Source organism: Vulpes lagopus, chromosome 5 (genome assembly GCF_018345385.1).
Source record: "Vulpes lagopus strain Blue_001 chromosome 5, ASM1834538v1, whole genome shotgun sequence".
NCBI lineage: Eukaryota > Metazoa > Chordata > Mammalia > Carnivora > Canidae > Vulpes > Vulpes lagopus.
The window spans coordinates 105501855-105525816 of NC_054828.1; the positions used below are offsets into that span (position 1 = coordinate 105501855).

At 34.9% G+C, this 23962-nt stretch overlaps 1 pseudogene; it reads left to right on the plus strand.

Moving 5' to 3' along the window:
• Positions 1-12883: 12883 nt before the first annotated feature.
• LOC121491323 lies at positions 12884-13916 on the plus strand (annotated as a pseudogene).
• Positions 13917-23962: the final 10046 nt, after the last annotated feature.

Here is a 23962-nt window from a genome sequence, read left to right on the forward strand (position 1 = left end):
TGCAATTCTCTGTAAAATGGCTAAAAATATGTGTACACACAGTAATGGAGGGAACATGCCTATTAGCTATGATTGAGTGGTTCTACTTTCTCAGGATAGCCAGGGAGAGATGTTTTCTATGATTTAGTTCAAGTTAAGTGGTTTTGGAGGCATCTACACATATAAAACCTCAGTAGTCATACTATTTACTTTTTTGTAGAGCTGCTTACCAGGGTGAGTATTAAAATTCAGTAAGATAAAGATGATGTCAATTTCCATAATTTGAAGTTCCTTTAACAGAAAGTTTCAGAGGTTTTTGTTTTAGTTTAGGCTTCAAAATTGACTGAGAACTGAAGAAGTTTGTAAAGAAACTAAATTTATGTGGATTTCAAGGCACATGATGGAAGAGTTGGATAGAAGAGGTAAATAGAATACCTCAAACTGTTACTACAAAACAATTTCCTGATTGAGGAAGGGGAACCACAGTGATCCCTGGTCTGGGTTTGCATCTGGGTTAACTCTATTATGTTCTATAATTTTATTTATAGTTACTATGAGGAAAGAAGAAAGTTAAGCCATTATCTACAAACTTTGAATTAGAATTGACTTTATTTCTGACTCTTTGATCAGCCAACTGGGTAACCTTAAATTGCCATGACTCTGGAACTCTAGCTCCTATGAATAATATGAAGGGATTAAACTAGATGAGCTCTAAGTTTTCTTCCAACTTATTTCATGACTTTATAGATTTTAAATTAGGGGAATAAAGCACAAAAGCTTAGAAATAACTATGACTGATCAAGATTAATGTTCCATCTAGCCCCCAAATCTGTGCAAACAATGGCCCTAGGGGATGACATGTGTAGTTGTAATTTTTCATCTTGACATCAACCTTAGAGGTAGAGCATGCGTCAGCTCTTCGTAATCTCCATTGACAGCACTGTGGTGTATAAATCCAGCCAATCCCCTTCAAAATTTACTTACATTTGCGGTCAGTACCTATCTCTTGGGGATTAAAAGTTTCATAAGATGATTGCCCTCTGTATAAAGAAGTACTTCCTTTTTTTTTTTTTTTTGTCCTAAATTTACCTTGCTCAGTTTTGAGAAGCATCTCCTTTAAAGGATACTCACCCTAGTCTTTCAGATTTTGAAAGTTAAGTATGTGCTTGTTTTAGTCATATCAATCATTTTGTATTTTAAGGATTTCAATGTGGTTAACATCCTGTGGTTTTACCTTTCCAAGTTGAAGGGTTTTGTCCCTTGAGTTCCTTCCTGCATTGCTGGCTGTCTTCTCTAGCTCTACTTCTACTCTGAATCCTTGTGATTGCTGTAGCTTTCCTTTGCTGAAAACCTACCAGTTCCATTTTGCATTTCTGGAAGTACAACAAAGAGATATATAGGATTATAAAGGAAGAAGCAATGGGAAAGGCCTAGTATTTTCTTATATTCTTGCAAACAGTTGGTGCCTTGCTGGAATTTTGGGTTCCAGAAACATTGTAAGTCTGGGTTTTCAAGAAGCCATTCACTACTCACTTAATTGAAATTAGTTCTTTTTTCTTGAAAAAAAAAAAATATACTTGAAAAAGTGTATATTTTCTTTTTGTTTTTTGTTTGTTTCCTGTTTTCCTCCTTCCTTCACTCTTCTCTCCTTTTTAAAATTCTCCTTCCCTTTTCACCTATTGTTGCTTAAACAAGCCAGTCATTAGGGTTATGGGGTTTTAGAATGGGGTACTTTAAACCATTCTTCTAGTGATTTATTACCTAAATTTTAGTTTAGGACAGTAAGCATTAAGAAATTTTATTATATACTACCATTGTGTGTCCACTTCCTTCAAATAATTAAACATATAATAAGCCTAATTTAAATATATAGCATTAAATAAATAATCAAAATATAAGCAAGGATTTTCTACAAGGCAATGAGGAATGCTGAAGAGGTTCCCAAGGAAGAAGAAACTAAGAAACGGCGAGAGATTCAAACTAACAAGAATGAAAGACACCTAAGCTTGAGTTATTTTTTTGCTCATCTGATATGTATTGTTTTGTTGTTATTTCTTTCTTAAGGTTTACTTCTATTTCAAATGCAATCACTCTAAGTTTATGTTTCCTTCTTTTCCGTGATTCAATCTTACCCAGAATCAGCATCTGTTTGACTCATTCCTGTACATGCTCTTCAGCTTGATGGTCAGTAGGAATACAAAACCAGTAAAAGAGGGCAGCATGCTAAAGTTTGCTGACCATGTTATATGTCAGGCACTTTACCAGACACTTTTATTGTTTTTTTTTTCCCGCTCAAAACCCTGCCCACTTGGTTTTATGAAATCCTCACAACATCCTTGAGGCAAGGATGAAGAATTGTTATATTCTTCCTTTTACACATGAATCATCTGAGGCTTGTTCAGTCATTTTTCCTCGGGCATGCAGGTGGAAAAGAGAATATTTGGAATTTGAACTCAAGATATACCTGGCCAGTAAGCAGCTTTTGAACACTTTTCATTAATTATGGCACTATGATATTGTTAAAATCAAGATTTTTCTTTTTTTAGTTAGACTTTGTTTGAACATTACAATTATACAGCTCTTCTCTTCATAAGGTATTTTTCTTTATTCTCATTTTTCAGTAGACTAAAATTTATTAAGGATTTTGTAGATTAAGCAGAATAGGCTTAAACTAAGTCTTTTTATAAAATGAGTCCTTAAGGATATTGAAAATATACTATTCACTATTCTTCCTATAAATAGTGTCCATTGCCCTCAAATAGTTAAGAATCAAGGTTTGTGTGTGTTTCTATGTTAAGGAAGAAGTCAGAGGTGGCCGTATTTTATCTGGCCTGGCTCCTGTTGTAGTTGTTGATAATGATTTTTCATATTTTTAGAAAATGTCATAGATTAATTTGTGATTGTGGGAAACTTTAGAGACCTCATAGTAAGTGGTTTTCTATATATGTTCCTAAATCTCTAAAGATTCCAGAATTGATCAGGAATGGCCAACAATGCAAATGAAGAAAAAGGAAATAAAATAAAACAAAGTTTCTTAGATGGGCCTCATTTGAAATAGTCATTTGAAATTGGAGTAGGAGTTTATTTTAAAAATATCTACTGATGAACATGTATGCTTCTTAGGTTAATAAGTTATCAATTAGCTAATTTTATAATTGTATATGGTCTGTCAAACATTGAATTTCCTCAGTAGGAAAACGCAGTACATTCCTTCTCAGAGGCCCTCAAGGGGAAAAGAAGTAATTACTGTCAATGGTCCTTCACTCCCTAAGTATCATAAGTTGCAAACCCACTCATTTGTAATTCTAGCCACAGATTCTCTTTCTCAAATTAGTTTAGGTAATAACTGGAGGCTGACAGAATGCTATTTAAAATCATCACTAGAAAAAAATATATATATATTCTCTCTATATAATACATATATATGTTTATATATTTATCTATATCTATCTATCTATCTATCTAAATTATCTTAAGTTACTGAAAGAAGGTTTGAACATTATAAGAGAAAAAAAATTGAAATTATAGGAGTAATGGGGTTTAATTTTTTCATTACTCCTTCCAAATTCAATACAACCTGTATTTATGTTCCTTAACTGGTAGTCAACCTGAGTGATTTTACTCTGCATGATAATATAGCACTTAATGTTTCGTCAACCATAACATATAAAGACTTCAGCTACAGCAGAAACAGAATTATATTTCATATTTTTCACTAAGGTCTTTTAAAGATATAGTCAAATATATAACAAAGTAGGTGTAAAATGTCCTGGGTTTAGGAAATAGAGTAAATCTCAGAGGTATAAGGGTCTGCTTCCACTTGGCCTTTCCCTGGTTTCCATAGATTTGATTGTTTTGGTTACTGGTAATCATATCACTTAATTCTTGTCTGTCTTTGGTCTCTTAATATCTTTTTAAAAATATTTATTTATTTATTATAGAGGGAAGGGTGGTGAGGGACAGAAGGAGAGTGAAACAATTTCAAGCAGACTCTCCACTGAGAGAACCCAACACAGGGCTTGAGCCCATGACCGTGATTTCATGACCTGAGCCCAAATCAAGAGTCAGACATTAAACCGGGCACCTTTGGTCTCTTAATATTTTTATATGCCCTAAACTTATTTGGAAATCTGGTGAATCCTGTGTATCCCTTCTCAAAATAATGTTTTAAAATTTGTATAATAAAATACGTAGGGTTGCAATGGAAACCAATTATATTGAAATGCAATTAGCAAAGTATTAAAAACAAATTTGAGATATAATAATTATCTGCTTCCTTATTAATGCATTAAATAATACTATCTAGTAGTGAGCCTAGTAACTATCATCATTTTGAAGCTGTAGTCAACATACATAGTTTATCAAGATTTCTGAGACAACTGAAATGGGGTAAGACATTTCTGATATCTACTGATGAGAAAGTTACAATTATTGTTTTTTATTAATATTTTTATCTTACACCCATAGTTGAAAAAATTCTAATTTCACTTAGAGATTGGTAAAGCTAAGGATATCCTTTTTTCCCCATCTAAGTTCATGGACTACTTAAATTCTTTCCAGGTTTTGGAGAAGGCTGCATGTTACTAGAGATATATTTCATAAATATCATACTTCAGAGTAAAGAAAGGCAAATTTGCTCTAAGTATAAAAGAAGAATATAATAAACTTAAGGATGGAAATGGGTATCTTCTGTCACTAAGTCAGTCAGTTAGTTTCTCTCTTGTTCTCTCTCCCACTTCCTACCTGGTCTGTTATTTTTTGCACTGTCTTTGTGATTTCTCTATTCACTCTGTCTTGAGACTTTTTTCTTCTATGTGCATATGGCCATCCACGCAGCTCCTCAGTTAATTCCTCTTCAGTTCAAATAACCAAGGGATACTGTTTTAATGAATCCTAATTCCAAATTTGCTAGGAACAAAATCTAATTGTTCTAACTTGAGTTTGTTGTCTCCTTTTTCAGAAACAACAGAAGAATGGGGTCATAAAATTAAACATAACTTCTGAATCCACCACTTTCAAAGTCCACCACCAATACAGAGGTGTGTTGATAGTATTCAGAAAAGTATATTTATGGGCTGGGCTAACAGCCTTCAAATTTCAATTCAAAGTGGTTGAGTCAATCCTCATAGACCTGTTAGAATTATGTTCACATGTCACATCTTACTCTTAATCTACCACAGATCATGTCCTGGGAATACAGTTTCACCAGTAACTTGGTTGATGTACAACAACCAAACAACCAAGACCAGGGCATTCTATTCCATTCCACTCCATTCCATTCCATTCCATTCCATTCCATTCCATTCCATTCCATTCCATTTCATTCCAGAACCAAGAACCAATTGCCAGCCAACATGCTAAACTTTGAATATAGGAATCAAAATGAGATATGGACCTTTCCTGAAGGTTCTCAGACTCTAATATTAGGGAAGAATACTTACTCAGAAGAAACTACTTACATGTTGCTCATAGTAGACTCTGAAAGTGACATAAGTGAGAAATTATAACAAATGAGAGGCAAATAATAACCAAATGCTAAGTTGTTGAGGCTCTACAGAGGTTTAGCATAAATGACAAATAGCAGACTTACTGTTGTAAAAATGTATTAAATTTTATGATTGTAGATGCATCCACTATTATCAGCATTAGCATGAGTTCATCTTATAACTTCATATAGTTGGCTCTTATAAGATTGCACATTTCAATTAGGATGCATATAAATCTGGAGATATATGATAGTGTTCCAGAGGGTGTAGAGTGATATGAATAAATATGTTACAAATAAATATGTTATGTAATTCTAAGTCATAAGTTTTCTTTGAAAATTTTTGATATAGAAAATAGAGTTTGCTTCATGGTTACTCTTTTAAGAGACCAAGTGATTATTGCAATCTAAGTCATCTGGTAAGTATTTCTACATCTCAAAATTTCTGGCTATTCCTTAATCTGTCTCACACATATGGGACAGTTTCGCTGCAAACATAATACCACACAGTGATACCTAAATAAGCAAAACTAGTGGATCGTAGGAGCTTGCTTATGGGCTAGCGCCACCTATATTTTAAAGGAATTTGTAGGCATACTCTTGAACATAAATTTTGAGCTTATTTGGGATTCTTCTGACAGAGGATAGGTTATGCTGCTTTAAAGTAACAACTTCTAAAACACAATGGTTTCTGTATGAGTTTTCTATTGCTGCCTAACAAATTACCATAAACTAGATAGTTTAAAACACATTAATTATCTCACAATTTCTGCAAGTCAGAAGTTGGGATTCTGGATTCTGTGCATAAGAGTCTCAATAGGCTGCAACTAAGGTATTATCCAGTTGTAGTTTCAGCAGAGGCTTGACTAGGAAAAGATCCTCTTCTAAGCTCCCTCATTTTGTTGGCAGACCCTACCTTATATTAGCTATAGGACTTCAGTTTCATGCTTGAGGCTCCCTTTCTCTCCTAGAGACTACCAACAGTTCCTTGCCCCTGGGCCTCTCCAACATAGGTCCTTGTTTCATGGTAGTTTACTTCAAGGCCATTGGTGAGTCCCTGGTTTGTCCATGAGTAAGAAATTTTTACATGTATTGTAGTATAATCAGGAATAACCTCCCATTACTTTTGCAGTGTTCTATTGGTTACAAGCAGGCCCCATCCACACTCAAAAGGAGGGGATTATACAAAAACATGAACAATAGGAGATGAGCAGTATTGGGCATAATCTTAGATTGTGTCCATCAGAGCTTACAACAATACAGGCTTATTTCTCCATCATATTTATGTACCTGTTACCTGGGAAAATCAAGGACCAGGCTAATGGATATGCCATTTGGACATTTTTCCTTAATCACTGCAGCAGTGGGAAGGAACATAACAACTTGTGCACTGACTCTGAATGTTTTTGTCTTGAAAAATGACTGATCACTTCTGTTCACATTTCATTGGCCAAAGCAAGTTGGGTGGCTATGCCTAAATTCACAGGGAATGGAGAAACGTGATACCACCATATGTTAGAAAAAGAGAAGAGGAAAATACTTAACAGCATGCATGGCTGCTATACCTTCTTATTAAAGGTAGGGAGCCATTTCCAGCAGACTTATTTGACTTCTCGATCTGCATCATATTTACTTAAATTCAAAATCCCTACTCATTTTCAGTGTGGAAGTGCATTCTTGATCCCAGACAGTAGCTGATGTCACATCACTCTCTTTTTTTCTGAATTAGGTTCACTAATAGTAAGAATTTGGGGGCTCTAAATTTGCTTATGCTGTTGAAATTTTTTCAAGTAAAGCATTGCTATAAATTGCTCACTGGGTCTGATTTTTGAAAATGACTTCCAAGAACTTTGCTGAATGGTTTATTTATAATGTCTCATATGTCTTAAAGTATTTCTACCCCATTCCCTTCCTGTTTATGGTCAGAAATTTGAATTGCATTCTAAAATTTCACCACTTTCTTGAATACCCATTCCACTCTTATATGCTATTGTACTTGCAAGATAGTTTCACTGGTGGCTTTGGGACCACAGGCTATATACTCCCAACTTTCTAATAGCTGCTACTTCTCTACTCAAGACCTGTGGCTACACTGAAACATTTCAGGAAAACACTTTCTCCTTAGCTCCAAATTCTCCTCTGTAAAGCCTAAATATGTGCTTCATTAAAATATCCCTTGTTTCCAGTAGCTTGAAGCCATGCTTAGAGATTTTAATACCTGCCAGATAAACACTAATATAGTATCAGTCCAGGTTGTGGATTTCTCTCAGTGGGTGAAATAGGAGAAAGAAACTCAGCTTAAATATATGTACAACAGACTTTTTTCCCCTTCTAGGAAAGATTTCTTCAATTTCTTAAAGCATGGTGTGTCAGTTAAGCTGTGTTAAAGACAACCTCTAGTTAGCTAGTTCAGATGGGAGTTTCTTAAAATTGTTGAGTCTAATAAGTTCACACCCCACTTTTTGTGTACTTAGCTTTCCATTTGACACCATTCAACAGTGTAAGTAGTAGTTTCCATAATTTTGACTTTGAAGTATATTCTAAAAGCAATCAAGAATTGTTCTTGGTGATGCACTACATCCTTATTCAATTCCTTCAGCAGATTTAAGTCAATGCAAGAATATCCACAACCTTGATTATGTTTGAGGGTAGATGATTACATATAGCTGGCCAAGTCGTGCTAGATCACAGGATCCATAACATAGAGTCTAAAATGAAACCTAAGTGACTACAGGCATAAAAGATTTCTATAACTTGCTGCCAACACCCAGCATCTAATACTTTTATTTTCATACATTCCTCTTGAATGTCACCTGACTGCATCTATCCTTTCAGTCATAATTTCACCCAGGCCACATGAATGAAAAACTCCAGCTTTCACTAGTCTCTCACAAAATCTTTTGCCATGCAAGCATTTCATGAATTTATTCCTTCAACATGGATATTCAGCAAAATATGGGTGGGATCACATTTTAAATCATGAGGACTCCATCATCCATCACCATTTCCCCTGTCTCTTGCTTTGCTGCTTTGTATCCCAGAGGAGAAACCAATCAGCACATTCTTTTTCTTCTGTAGAAAAGAGTGTGGAATGATTCTGCTCATACTCAGCCCTTCCCCGCCACCCCTGCCAGGTTACCCGTTGTATCTGGAAATAGCTTGTGTATTAATTTATGCTGAGCAAAGACAGTGTACTTCTTGAAAGATGTCACAGGGAGGAAAAGTTCCCCTTTTGCTAGGTATAGTTATAATTATGATTATACCAAATAACATATGGTAGATATGAGCAGTGCAATAGAGGCTTTGGAACACAAAGGATTGATTCTCAGTGGAAGGTTGAGATAAAGAAGTAAGAGTGAAATGGGAAATCCAGGGCATGGGCATAGCAGATGTGAGGGCATCTGTGATTATGATGTATTTAAAGAAAGATGAATAGAATGGCACTGAAACAAAGGATAGGAGAAACAGAAGGGAGTTGATAGAAAATACTAGAAAGGAAGACTGTTGTACCTATGAAGAGTTATTCTGGTTTTGCACAAATAAATATTTTGAGGAATCCTCTGGAAAATTTAGGTAGACTGCAGAACTGAGTCATTATCCTTAAAGCTTTTTCTCTCCTTAAAATTTCTGCTTCAAGTGGCAAGTGTGAATTTGAGATTTTGTAGAACAAAGTAACTAAGCAACAAGATGGAACATGTTAAGTTAAGAAACAGTGACATTTGATTTAATATTTCATAATAGTGCATATTGTACCTAGGACTATATGGAACATACAAAAGTAACAGAATCTCATATTCTGAAAATTCACTCCATGTGTATTAAACCTTAGTAAACCAATAAGAGACTGCTCAAGCATTACTTGACAGCCAGAAAGAATGATTTCCCTCTCCTAAGCTTAAATGTGAAGCTTAAATTATATGGGATTTAACCAAATTGAAAAAATGCTTCTATTTTAATATATTTTACTATAGAAATGTGGATATTTTGTGAGGTAAAAAAAAAGGCAAGGCATTGAAGGAGCATTGACCAGAAGTAGTTAGAAGGGGGCATCTTCCTTCCTCTCTTCCTGTCTCTCATTATTCCTTTTTTCCACACTTTTCGTTCCTTCCACAAATATATATTGAGTGTTTGCTATGTGTCTGGGACTATGCAAGGTCCTGGGAGACAGACTGGCATTTGCAATACTGTGGGATAAATATTCTTATAAAAAGGTATTCTAGATGTACATAGGGGGATTCTGAACCTAGACTTGAGGGATGAGGACAATATTCCAAAGAAGTTAATTTTAGGTGGAAATATGAAGAATGAGAGATGTCAAAGAGGGTTTAAGAGAGAACTTTGAACATTAAAAGGATTACTTACAGTTACTTAGCTTTCAAGTAAGTAGTAAATTTATAAAACAAAACAATATTATGCTTTTAAGTTCAAATTACAAATTTTGAAAGTTTTCAGAAATATATTAAAATATAAACAGTCATATTGATTTGTGATTACTCATCTGAGCAAACTCAAACTGAACATACCAACAACCCCTTAAACAATCAGTTCTGTTTATTACCTTAATCAAATTATCTAAAATATAAAAATGTTATTAAGGAAAATAAAACCAGAGACAGAGAAATGGGTTACAATTCTATGTAAAGAAGGTATGGAAGGCTTTTATGATGAAAACACATTTGAGCATTGACCTGAAAGAAGTGAGAAAGAGAACCTTAAAGATAACTGTGGAGAAAGCATTGCAGGGAAACGGAACATTATATGCAAAAATGAGCTGTTTGTGTATGTGAAAAAATATGCTTTTGAAGGTTAAAAATGCATATTGTAATATCTTATAAACACTAAAAGTAAAACAGAAAGCAAAGCTAAAATTCCAATAAAGGACATACATGGTATATTTAAAAATACATAATTTAATGTAACCTATTGACCCCCCGAAAAAGGCTTGGAAGGAAGAACAAAGGGACAAAGAACTAAAGGACACATCAAAAGACCAATATCATAGACTTAACTATAGATATCTCAATAATTAAATTAGATATGCATAGGTTAAAGAATACAACTAAAAGGCAGAGACTATTATGCAGGATTTAAAAAATGATCTACATATTGATTACAGGGAGTATTTTAAAGACAGGCACCAAGACATAGGCATTTCCGTAAGTTAAAGGACAGAAATATATACATTCCCTGCAAACACTAAGCATAAGAATATTGATATGACTGTGTTAATATCAGACAAAAGTGTCAAACAGTAACAAATTTATACTAATATTAAATAGATCTGAATCTAACATCAAATTTTCTAAGATTCTTTAACCAAAATTGTCAAACTAAAGTGAAACATTTCTATGGAATGGCAAAAGAATAGCCAAAGCAATCTTGAGAAAGAACAAAGCTGGAGGTATCCTAGATATCGAGATATACTATAAAGCTATTGTAATCAAAATAGTATGCTACTGGCACAAAAATAGACATATAGATCAATGGAATATATTAGAAGCCCAGAAATAAACCTGTGGTTTAATTGACCACTGATATGGTCAATTAATTAGTGACAAAAGATGCATGAATATACAATGGAGTCTCTTCAACAAATCAGGCTGGGAAAACTGGGCAGCTACAGGCAAAAGAATGAAACTGGACCACTTTCTTACACCACACACAGAGATAAACTCAAAACGGATTAAAAAACTACATGTGAGATGTGAATCCATAAAATTCCTCAAAGAAAGCATGGACTGTAATTTCTTTGGCATCAGCTTAGTAAGATTTCTTGTAGATATGTCTCCTCCAGCAAGGGAAACAAAAGTAAAATAATACTATTGTGACTACACCAAAATAAAAAGCTTTCATACAGTAAAGGAAACAAAAAGGCAACCTTCCTGAGTGGAAAAAATATTTGCAAATTATATATCCATAAGGACTTAGTACGCAAAATATATAAAGAATCTATAGAACTCAACACCACTACCTTCCCAAATCCAATAAAAAAATAGGCAGAGGAGACGAATAGACATTTTTCCAAAGAGGACATACAGATGGCCAACAGACACATGAAAAGATGCTCAACATCACTAATCATCAGGGAAATGCAAATCAAAACTATAATAAAATATTACCTTATACCTGTCAGAATAGCTAAAATCAAAAACACAAGAAATAAATATTGGTGAGAATATGTAGAAAAAGGAACCCTCATGCATTGTTGATGGGAGTATAAATTGGTGCAGCCACTCTGGAGTTTCTCAAAAAATGTAAAATAGAATTACCATATGGTCTAGTAACTCTACTACTGGGTATTTTTCATCCAAAGAAAATGAAAACACTAATTTGAAAACATATATGCTCCCTTATGTTTATTCCAGCATTATTTACATTAGGCAAGATGTGGAAGCAACCCAAGTGTCCATTGATACATGAGTAGATAACATTAAAAAAAAATAGAGATCTTTGGACCTAGAGGATATAATGCTAACTGAATGAAATAAGCCAGTCAGAGAAAGACAGATACCATATAATTTCACTCATATGTGGAATTTAAGAAACGAAACAAGTGAACAGAGGAAAAAGAGATAATTTAGAGCTTTTACTCTTGCTTTTACTTCAAAACTTGCTGTAAAGTTATGTAATTAAGACAGCGTGACGTTGGTGATAGCAGAAAAGTGGACCAAAATACACAACTGAGGGACGCCTGGGTGGCTCAGCGGTTGAGCGTCTGCCTTCCGCAAGGGTGTGATCCTGGGATCTGGGATCGAGTCCCACATCAGGCTCCTTGCAGGGGAGCTTGCTTCTTCCTCTGCCTCTCTCTCTCTGTCTCTCTCTCTCTGTCTCTCATGAATCAATAAATAAAATCTTTAAAAACAAAACAAAATATACTTCTGAGAGGCCAGAAATATTCCCACAAGTAGAGCATATGACTGTTAACCAGAGTACCAAAGCAATTGAATGAAAGAACAGAAAATCTTTTCAGCAAATGCTGCTGGACCAATTGAATGAGGGAAGGGGAGAAAGACTCTCCACCCTTACCTCACATCATGCACAAAAACAGACTTGGGTTGAATGATAGATTAAAATGCTAAAGCTAAAACTGATACTTTGATAAGAAAATCTTCACAATCTTATGTTAGGTAAAGATTTCTTAGAGACACACAAAAAGCACTAACTAAAAGGGAAAAATAAAATAAATAAATTAGACTTCATAAAAATTAAAAGTTGTGTTCAACCCAAGCAATAAAGTAAATCACAGTAGTATTGGATTATAGGGCAGAGAATTAAATATATATTCATGAGTTGCACTGATAGAAATAAGGAATGGAAGAGAAGTGATAACTCTCCTTAGAGAAGAATTACAACTCATAAATGAAGATGAATGACAAAAATAGAACATCACCATTAGAACATCACAGTCGTGGCAGCAGCGCCATGGCGGTCGGCAAGAACAAGCGCCTTAGGAAAGGCGGCAAAAAGGGAGCCAAGAAGAAAGTGGTTGATCCATTTTCTAAGAAAGATTGGTATGATGTGAAGGCGCCAGCTATGTTCAATATAAGAAATATTGGAAAAACACTAGTCACAAGAACTCAAGGAACCAAAATTGCGTCTGATGGTCTCAAGGGTCGCGTTTTTGAAGTTAGCCTTGCTGATCTGCAGAATGATGAAGTTGCATTTAGGAAATTCAAGCTAGGGATCCCTGGGTGGCGCAGCGGTTTGGCGCCTGCCTTTGGCCCAGGGCGCGATCCTGGAGACCCGGGATCGAATCCCACGTCGGGCTCCCGGTGCATGGAGCCTGCTTCTCCCTCTGCCTGTGTCTCTGCCTCTCTCTCTCTCTCTCTCTGTGATGGCTATCATAAATAAATAAAGAGAAAAAAAAAAAAGGAAATTCAAGCTAATCACTGAGGATGTGCAGGGCAAAAACTGCCTGACTAATTTCCATGGCATGGATCTTACCCGTGACAAAATGTGCTCCATGGTCAAAAAATGGCAGACCATGATTGAAGCTCATGTTGATGTAAAGACTACCGATGGTTATTTGCTTCGTCTATTTTGTGTTGGTTTTACTAAAAAACGCAATAATCAGATTCAGAAGACCTCTTACGCTCAGCACCAACAGGTCCGCCAAATCCGGAAAAATGATGGAAATCATGACCCGAGAGGTGCAAACAAATGACTTGAAAGAAGTGGTCAATAAATTGATTCCAGACAGCATCGGAAAAGATATAGAAAAAGCTTGTCAGTCTATTTATCCACTCCATGATGTTTTTGTTAGAAAAGTAAAAATGCTGAAGAAGCCCAAGTTTGAATTGGGAAAACTCATGGAGCTTCATGGTGAAGGTAGTAGTTCTGGAAAAGCTACGGGGGATGAGACCGGTGCTAAAGTTGAACGAGCTGATGGATATGAACCACCAGTCCAAGAATCTGTTTAAAATTCAGACATTTAATGGTGACAAATAAAAACATATTTGTGATGTTTAAAAAAAAAAAAAAAAGAACATCACAGTCGTGATTACTACAATCAAGTTCCACTAATACCAAAATAAGTGTGGAAAATTTTAAGCAGATACAAGATATCTGGGTACTTGGGACTCCTGGGTGGCTCAGTGGTTTAGCTCAGGGAGTGATCCCTGGGTCCTAGGATAGAGTCCTGCTTTGAGCTCCCCACAGGGAGCCTACTTCTCCCTCTACCTATGTCTCCCTCTCTGTGTGTCTCTCATAAATAAGTGAAAACCTAAGAAAAAAAAAAAAAAAGGTATGTGGACACACTCAAAGTAACTCCTCCCAAAATACTTATAAATTTCAGAGCAAAAAGTAGTAACGTAACAGTGGAGAATTCTGGTAAACTCTACTTTAATCTAAATGATTAATGTTAATATCATTAGTAATACATATCAACATCATGTACCCCTTGAAAAAGTCACCTCACCCTATGGTATCCTTCTTGATAACATGCAATCTCAATTTTATTATGAAAGTGAGAAATTCTACAAAATACTTGGTTGGTGTACTTTGGAAGTGTCAAGGTCATGAAAAACAAATATAAACTATCACTGATTATAGGAGAATTAGAAGACCTGACAATTGAGTGCAATATGGGACCTTTGATTAGCTCCTGGAACAGAAAGAGGACACAGATGAAAAAAACTGGTGAAATCTGAATACATTCTGTACTTTAGTTATATGCTATTATACCAAAGTTTATTTCTTAGTTTTGGTTAATGTTCAGTGGTTACATAAATGTTAATGTAGGAGGAATTGGGTAAAGGATATATGGGAACTGCTGTACTATTTTTTTTTCCAACTCTTCCGTAAGTCTGAATTGACCTCAAAAGAAAATTTTGAACAAAACAACAGTGACCAAAACCAAAAACTCATTTCTAAGTCACTTTGTAAGAGTTAACTCTGTAAGAGTAACATCATTTTCCTGGTCTATCTGTGCAAATGACTTCATTAATGTACATATCTATAGGACATTTTGAGTATATGCCGTATCCATAGCCTCTTTTGAGGAAGGTAGCCAGAGAGTTCTTGGAGTATGGTGTAGATCATTTGACATACACTTTAGTAAACTTCCTTAAAAAATGCAAATTTTGACTAATTTTTCTCTAATTAGGCAAAGTATTTTTCTTCTCTGTCAGCACTGAATGTTACTTCTCCATAGAAAATTTAAAGACATTTACACCAGAAGTTCAATAATGTCTTGGTTTACACTAGTGTACATTTGAATATCTATTTTAAAAAATGTTTGGTTCTATGAATGATAATGAAGTCTTTTGCTGAAAGAGACTGTAAATGTTAAATTTCATGTACCAGTGAAGCAAAAGGATGAAGAATTCTGAAAGGAGCAGAAATTGTTAGTTTAGACACCGAAATCAAATTACATGGACAGTTGTCTACTCTACCTAGCTGTCTGGGTTGAGCTTAGTCTTTGTAATATTTAAGAATTAAAAAAAATATTTTATGCCTTTAAGAACAAAAATACTTTAATATCAAAAACTCAGTTCAGCATATTGTCTTTGCATCCACACTGTAATGATCTATGAGCACTCTTGAGACAACACTGTTGATAGCGCTGATAGAGTACATCAGAAAGTTCACAATGCTAAATCACAACAGTAAAGAATAAGGACACAAGTCAAGTGAAACTAATAAAACAAAGTGAATAAAAGCAAATGTAGCCCGTAGGTAAGTTTCCCTCTGGACTGCAAACAGAAGCGAATTAGAAGACATTTCTAGCAATGCCCATGAGTAAACTGTATTTGATTCACAAGGTCACATTTTCAGAAATGTTATTTTAAGATGCATGATGTTTATTCATTTTTATGTTTCCTCTCTTATTTCAGCAGCATCAACTAATGGTCAAATATATCCATTATCTTTTTCTTGTAACTGCTTTTTAGCCCGGGAAATAAAAATACTGCACTGAAGTCAGAGATACATCTTCACCACATGTTACAAAGCTGTGAACTACTTGTTTAGTTAGTGATTTTTACTGTTGACAAATATGGTGTTTGGTCCAGTGTTGGTAGCAATGCTTCCCTTGTCATTGTCATTAATGGCAGTGTTGAAGTTCCTGACATGTACCTAAAGAACATGCAATAGTATTGATACTTTGTGTTTTCTCTTTAATTCAATTCCCCTTGAAGAGATATCTACCCTGGCATTATAGAATGAGCATGCTATATTAACTTCCTAAAATCATTGGGGAACAATTTAAAGTACTGCAAACTTCTTTCAGCAAGTTTACTGAACTCCTATTTCTGGTGACCAGGGTTGGAATATTTCACATGTTTGTTTCATGGCACTCAAGGCTGTTTTTTTTTTTTTTTTTTTTTTTAAGACTGGGAGGTGGGAGGGCAGATATACTTAAAAGAGCATAGAAGGCTGAGGTTCTTTTCCCAGATTATTTTTTCTTCTTTCTTCTTTTCTTTTTCTTTCTTTTTAATTTTTTTTTTTTTTTAATTTATGATAGTCACACACAGAGAGAGAAAGAGAGGCAGAGACATAGGCAGAGGGAGAAGCAGGCTCCATGCACCGGGAGCCCGACGTGGGATTCAATCCCGGGTTTCCAGGATCGCGCCCTGGGCCAAAGGCAGGCGCTAAACCGCTGCGCCACCCAGGGATCCCCTCTTTCTTTCTTTTTCTTTCTTTCTTTCTTTCTTTCTTTCTTTCTTTCTTTCTTTCTTTCTTTCTTTCTTCCTTCCTTCCTTCCTTCCTTCCTTCCTTCTTTCTTTCTTTCTTTCTTTCTTTCTTTCTTTCTTTCTTTCTTTCTTCTTTCTTCTTTCTTTCTTTCTTTCTTCTTTTTTCTTTTCTTTCTTCTTTCTTTCTTTAATATTTTATTTATTTATTCATGAAGGACACAGAGAGAGAGAGAGTCAGAGACATAGGCAGAGGGAGAAGCAGGATCCCCACGGGGATGCAGGACTGGATCCCAGGACTCCAGGATCATGACCTGAGCCAAAGGAAGATGCTCAGCTGCTGAGCCACCCAGGCATCCCTGCTTACTAACTTTTAAAATTGAGCAATTTATTCACCCTTTTCTTAGCTTTACTTTTAGCTTTTTAAAAAGAAATTAACTATTTTTAATTTAACTATTTTTATTTAACTATTTTTTAAAAGAAAGTTATAAAGGCTTATCTAAGTATTTCATATGGATATGTGGTAGATTAGCAAGAAAAATGCAAATGCAGGGTATTCTTACTTATATTAGTTGGAATTATTATCACTCATAATAAACAAATTTTCTTTGATACTTGATTTCTCCTCTTTCTGCTTAATTTACCTCACTAAACATTCTTTTCTTTTTTCTTTTTTATCTTCAGGTATCTGGTATCCTTAGGTATATATATATATAAATATATATATATATATATATATATTTTTTTTAATAAGGTCTCAATCTAAGTTACACTTTTCTGTGCCTGTTATTTGCTCTCCCATACAATTATTATTATTATTTACCTTTCAAATTTTATGGTAATACAGATATGATTTCATGTAGGATAAGTCACTTTCCAGAGATGGGACACAATATATTTTTCCTAGGTCTCTGAATCATGTTTTATTTATAATATTAACAGTTGTCAAATATATTGAGAGAAGAGCTGCAGGTTCCTAAATGTATTGAGGTTATTTCAAATTAATTTGTCTTTGATACGTTTTTAAGACACTTTGTGAAAATCATTGAGTTGACACAAAACAATGGCTGAGAAAACAGCTTATGAAGTTGGGAGATGAGATTTATTGTGCAAATTTCACTCACAGAAGTCTGTGAGCATAATGAGATTATAAATTCCTCATTTTACAGATGGAACAGTTGGGTCTGAAGAAGTTAAGTAAGTTGTTCAAGATGCAGACTGCTCTGTGGAGGAGCTAAGACCTGACATAGATGTTGTCCATGCTGTTTCTCCACATGGAGGCTAAAGGAGGTGATGGGGCAGACCCTGTTCCAATGGGAGAAATTCTGTTTTATTTGGTTTTGCTTTTTCTGTTTTTTATTTTGAGGGTTCCTAATGAGATTGTGTTTGAGAAAAGTAAGAGTTCAAATGCAGACATTTATCAAACCAATTGACTAGACTGAATGTATTGTCATTGTTCCCAGTCATATCCCTGCCTACCTTTATGTATGTCTTTAGTGATGATTCCATTAAAAAATTGAATAGGCAAATAGAATTAGGGAAGTTAATTTAAAATAGTGGCTTTCAAATATTTTGACTGCAGTCCACAAAATGAAATACCATAAAATCAAGGGGACCCATTATAAAACTACAAACACAGACCAGAAACAAAAGCAAAGATTATGAATTCTGATATTTTTATTGTTCTATTAAAGATTGATTTTATTATTTCATTTGATTAAGAGAAGTATAAACAATGACCATTAAAAATTCTTTTCAACTTCCATCATGTTTATTTCAATAATTAAAATGTTATGACAAAAAGAAGTCAGTATTCTAGATTTAAAACTGATAGATGATACCATCTAATGGGAAACACTTTAAAGGAAACACTTTGTGCAGACTTAATCATTTTATTCCAAAAATATTACATACCCAGGAGGCTTAGCGAAAAAATAAATAAATAGCATCATAATTAATACTGTGGAGACTGTGCTGAGTCTTCCTGGTGGTTGTTGAATAGCACATGAAGAGGTGTTAGTGACCATTTCCCATGCTCCCTACATCTTTCTTGCCTCTTTCATTTAGTTTTCTAACATTTCTCCTCGACCTGTTCTTCTATTTCCTCCTTTTTCTTTTTTACTTTCTTTCCACTGTGTCTTACACTTAAGAGTAATTGTAACTTTATCTGCTTTTAAAAGGCAAATTGGTCTAAAATGCTGAAAACAGTTGAGGGATCAACTACCAAGTCTAAGAAAGAAGGCTGTAAATTGCCTAAGTTTCATTAGGAAAAGATGTGCCTTTTTTACACCTTTATTGTAGCACTAACCACTAATCACTTCTTGCCTTACATTTTAAGTAATTACCTCTTTCTGTCCCCTCCCGGCATATTTACCAAATATATAAATTAATGATGAGCAGAGATTCAACTTAGAAATATTTATACTTGTTTCCAGATTTTTTCAGATTTGTAGAGGCACAATATACATATATTACAGAGTTTAGTCAGATCAACAAAACTGAAGGTGACAAATTCTTGGCAAGCTAGCTGCCATTCTTCTATGCTGGACTCCAGGTTCATACCCCTAGGCCCAGATCTCCTTTCAGCTGGTCTGGGTCTGGACCTTAGCATCCCCCACAATGTGGCATTTTAGGAAACGTGATTAGTTCATTACACTTGGCATTCTAAATATAACATGCCTGCTATCCCTCTCTTAATAGAGATGAATTTAGATATGGAAAATTACTTTTCTCCACTTCTCTGGTTTACACTGAGGAAATTGCCAAAGACACAGATAAGTGAATTGTAGCCAAAGGAAGAGAACTGCTGGAGGTGGCATCTGTTGGCTCTCTCTTTTTCTATCCTGTTATGAACTTGGTTCTGCTTTCTTCTTTTTGTCCTTATTAATTATAAAAACTTAAGAAGTATTTTCCTGGAAATATTATCTTAGGGACTCTATCATACCTCATTCAAATTCATCTTTCTCTTCAAGGCCTCATCTGATAACTCAATTGCTATTAATTTCCTATCATCTGTCCCTTTAGGTCTCAGATGGCTATCAATTTCCCAGACGTCCTGGAAATCAGTATCCAAAGGCTGTGAAAGGAGAAAAATAAAAAATTGTATCTAATGCTCATGTCTGAATCACCCACCTCCAGGAAAAAGCATAAGAACCCCACAATATATTTATACCAATCAATAGATTTCATCCCCTATAATTGGAAGCAGATCCCTGAAAATCATGGCCATTTGGAGAAAAGGGAATGAACTGGGGTTCAGTTAGAAGGAGATGGAGAAGAAAATTGGAAAATTGAATAGGTAGTGGACAATGTCTGCTACATGGCAGCAATATGCCCATCGAATTTTTGATCATGTAGAGTCAATTATTGCCACATATTGCGAGAACAGCAACTTTTCATTCTTATATCTTGCTTTCCCTAATGGAAAACAAAAGAAACTTAATAATCTTTTAGGACCAGTTTTTCCATAAACAGAATCTAATTTTCAGTGAGCATATTTGTGGCTTAATAACCTATCGATAGGGGCCTGCACATGAATTTTATTATGTTTGTGTTTGATGGTGTTGATGTGGGAACCATTTTCTATAATACAGGAAATTATATAGGGACTTTCAACTGAGACTCAGGCTCTGGTCTAAATAGCCTTTACTTTTTTTCGATGAGAAATAGTTTTGTAGATGAAATAGAATTGGTCATTATAGGAACTCTAGATATGGACCTGATCATATTACATCAAATAATAGAAAAATCCATTACATATGTACAGTAATACCTTCAGTAATACAACTAAGTGATGTATCTAATATTTGTAAAGACTAAAGATAGCATATTTAAATGTAAACCAAGAGTAATAAAGCTACACATCTATACTTAAATTCTGCACAACACAATCTATATTAGATTTTCTTTAGCCTTTTCTACTGTGTTGTCATTGCAGTTCTGTGTCTTGTCATATTTTAATCTACTATGTACAATCAGGAAATTGCTTTGGAGTGCAGTAATATGCCTATAGTACCACATTATAATGATTTGCAAATAATGTCACCATCACTATCACATTTTCCACTTGGACAAATATCTTACCTAGGAAATTTCTTTTAAGGCCAGTAATCAATTTCATTAGAAATAGTTTTTTTTAATGGTACATTTCAAAGTTATTGCCAGTTTTGTTCTGTCTTCTTTCTAAATTTGCAAGAATTTGGGTGATCAGCTGTCTTTAATTTCTTTGCATCTTCTAAAATGTATGTCTCTCTAAACATCAAAATCTGCCCCATCAAGGGGTACTATGTGGGCAGCCCTACTCTAACAGTGTTCTGTCTAACATTTAAACATAACCTTAGAAGGTCAAGTGAATTACTTATTGCAGCTTCATTCCTTAAAAACTTCTAATGGCAAAAACAAAAACAAAAACAAACAAACAAAACTTATGACCTTGATGTTGAGACTGGACCTGGGGTCTGCTGGGTAGATTGACTTAAGAATAAGACATTTAGAACTTCAGAACTAAAGGAGGGGAGAATCTACATCATTTGAGATTGGATGATTAAGTTAATTTACATCTGTGATGAGTTTATTGTGGGAAGGAGATGCTGAGGAGAAGTAGCCTGCTCATTCTTCTGTTGATGTTTTGTTCACATGGAACCATCCGCATCTGCATTTTCCAAAGAACGTGAAGGTATCTCCAGCTAGTGGAGTAGTAGTCTCTTCCCTACTGCCTTTGATTTTTCATTCTGCTGCTTTTGAAATGACTCTAAAAAAAGTGAAAGATTAGAGAAATGTAGGCTGCCAAGTACCTGAAAGAAACCAGCTTTTGGAGCTGTGCTTATAAATATAAGCTTATAAACAAGAGCTCAGGCTTTCAACAGAAAAGGGCCAAGGAATTCCTCTGTCTTCTATACTCAGAGGATGTTGCTTCCTTGCCAGAGGAAAAAATGAATAGAAAGGTCTCAAATTGAACAGAGAGGGTGTTGAGAAGGAGGAAGATAAACTTTCAGGCATCTTCAAAGGGCAGAATATTTTCCCTAGCATGATTGCTTTAGACTGTATGAATCTGCTGTCCTGATGGGCCATCCTGCATTCCATCGCAAGAGTAAGGCTACAGGAGAAAAGGGGGAGGTCACATGTCTGGGCATTTTCTGTAATAGTTCCTAGGTTCCAGTCAAGCCAATTTTCAAGATAAGAAGAAATTTCTCAATGGACCTAAGCCTTCCAGCTGTTGTCTTGCTTTCCCTTTTGTGCTTGACACAGCTGTACTTCCACTTTTATTTTTCATTGTCCTTTTCAGGTTAACTCTACATGTAGAGTATATGGCTTTCTAAAGGAATCAAACCCTTCACATTGTGCGGCCCAAGGTTTCAATATTGCTTGGAGAAACATGAATGGACATCTTGTCACGATGAAAGAATCTCTATGAACAGTTACAACTCTATTTTCTGAAGCTTCTCCTTTGGGAAGATTATTTTACATCTCCCTATAGTACTCTTATATTATAAATTCTAACATTAGAGCATTTTCCTTAAATAAGCCTGAATTATTTTGCTCTACCATCTTTAGCATTTTATTTTGGTTATCAAAGATGATTAGGGTCCTTTTGAATATATTTTTCATATGCTAAGCTCCTCCTAGCAAGATAGGACTTGTTGGAATACTATTCTTGAACCATTAGGAAAGCCTTTTCTCATTCTGATATTCATCACTACTTTTATAATTATAACAATAGCAAAGCATAATCTTACCCAAAAGGGAGAAGAGTATTATTTTACATTCATAACTTTGGAAATACCTGCCATGGAAAATGCTGAAGGCATTCTTTAACTATTATTGTTTCTTTTTGATAAGAAAGAAAGACCACATGATTGATTCCTATGTCTATGCCATATGAACATTTTAATTACATGAAAAATGGTTATAGTTTAAATTAGTAGGTACCTGGCATAATTCAGATTTTGAATCACCTTCTGGCAATCCCACTGCCATCACAATGTACATTTCTATTACTCTTCTCATGACTAATATTTCCAAATAAGAAGCAGTAAGAAGCAACAACAACAAATGCTAAAAAGCAATTTAAATTTACTTCCATTATGACTATTTTTAAACTTAGGAGGCCAATCTACAGAATGGTTAGGGACACAACTAAAAAGTCTGTTATCTCTCTGAGTGAGGGCTTCTGAAGAGAGGGATTCACAATTTATGAATAAGGAGAATAAAGGGAATCAGGTCATAATAGGCTAATAACTGGGAAGAGATCTTTAGGAACAATTGCTGCACTAAAGCAGTGTGTGGAAGTTAGATACTAAGGGAGGAAATGAAGATCCATAGACTTAACTTTTGCAAATTCCCCTTAATTATCTCCTCAAGTAATTGGCAATGCTCAATATAATACGTAAGTGTGAAAATGTTTTGGAAAACTCCCAAGAATGATTTGATGAGACCTGGTCTATATATTAAGTATTTTACTTCTAACCAGTACTCTTAAATACCTGATTTGGCATGTTGAGTAGAAAATGAAATGTTTTTTAAGAGGCAGGTTGAATATCACCTTACTAAATTCTCCATTGTCTTCAGGCTTCTGAATCTCTTAAGCTCAGAGCTTCAATTTCTAACATCATTTGTGCCCATTATGATTTGCTTCAAATGTCTCTTGCATTCTTAACTTGGATTTTCAGAAAACTTTAGAGGTAATATTTGCTTAATGTCAGTTACAGCCTCATGGCATGGCTTAAAAATATGTAATAGTGTCAGAGTGGAATAGAAGAAAAAGCTACTGTTTGTTCATTTTTGAACCAGTATCTTAGGAGATAGTGAGAGCTGAAGGAGGTAGTAGTGGCTGGAGGGATAGGTTCATTCTGCTGAATGTTTAATTTGAGTCTAGGAAGAGCAGGTGCACATTGGCAAGTCCTAACTTATCTGCTTTCACCTCATTGATTTTTCAGTGAATAGACCATGAACTATTCCCACCTCATTCATAATATCTATGTCACAGTCACCTCACCTGTCATAAGGACATAAAAATGAATGGAGTAAGTGTTCTTTTTTTGTTTTTGATGAGTAGGGCTTGTCACTGGCTGTCTGACTGTCAAACTGTGAATTGAAACTCTGGAAAGTGTTGGGCTCTTTGAGTTCTTTGACTAGCTTATGTGTTAATTCAGCTGCTGGAGATTGCCTTGGTACCAAGTGAGTATCTTAAGATTCTGTTAATTTTAAATCTTAAAAAAAATATAACCAAATTAGATCACTATATTTATAAAACTTTCTACCTGTATCCACAGACCTGACATTTCTTTTGAAGTGATCTCTATGACTCATTTTTAGTATAGGCTTTTTATGGAATGGCTTTTAACCTAGAGGATGGCATTCTTGATTCATA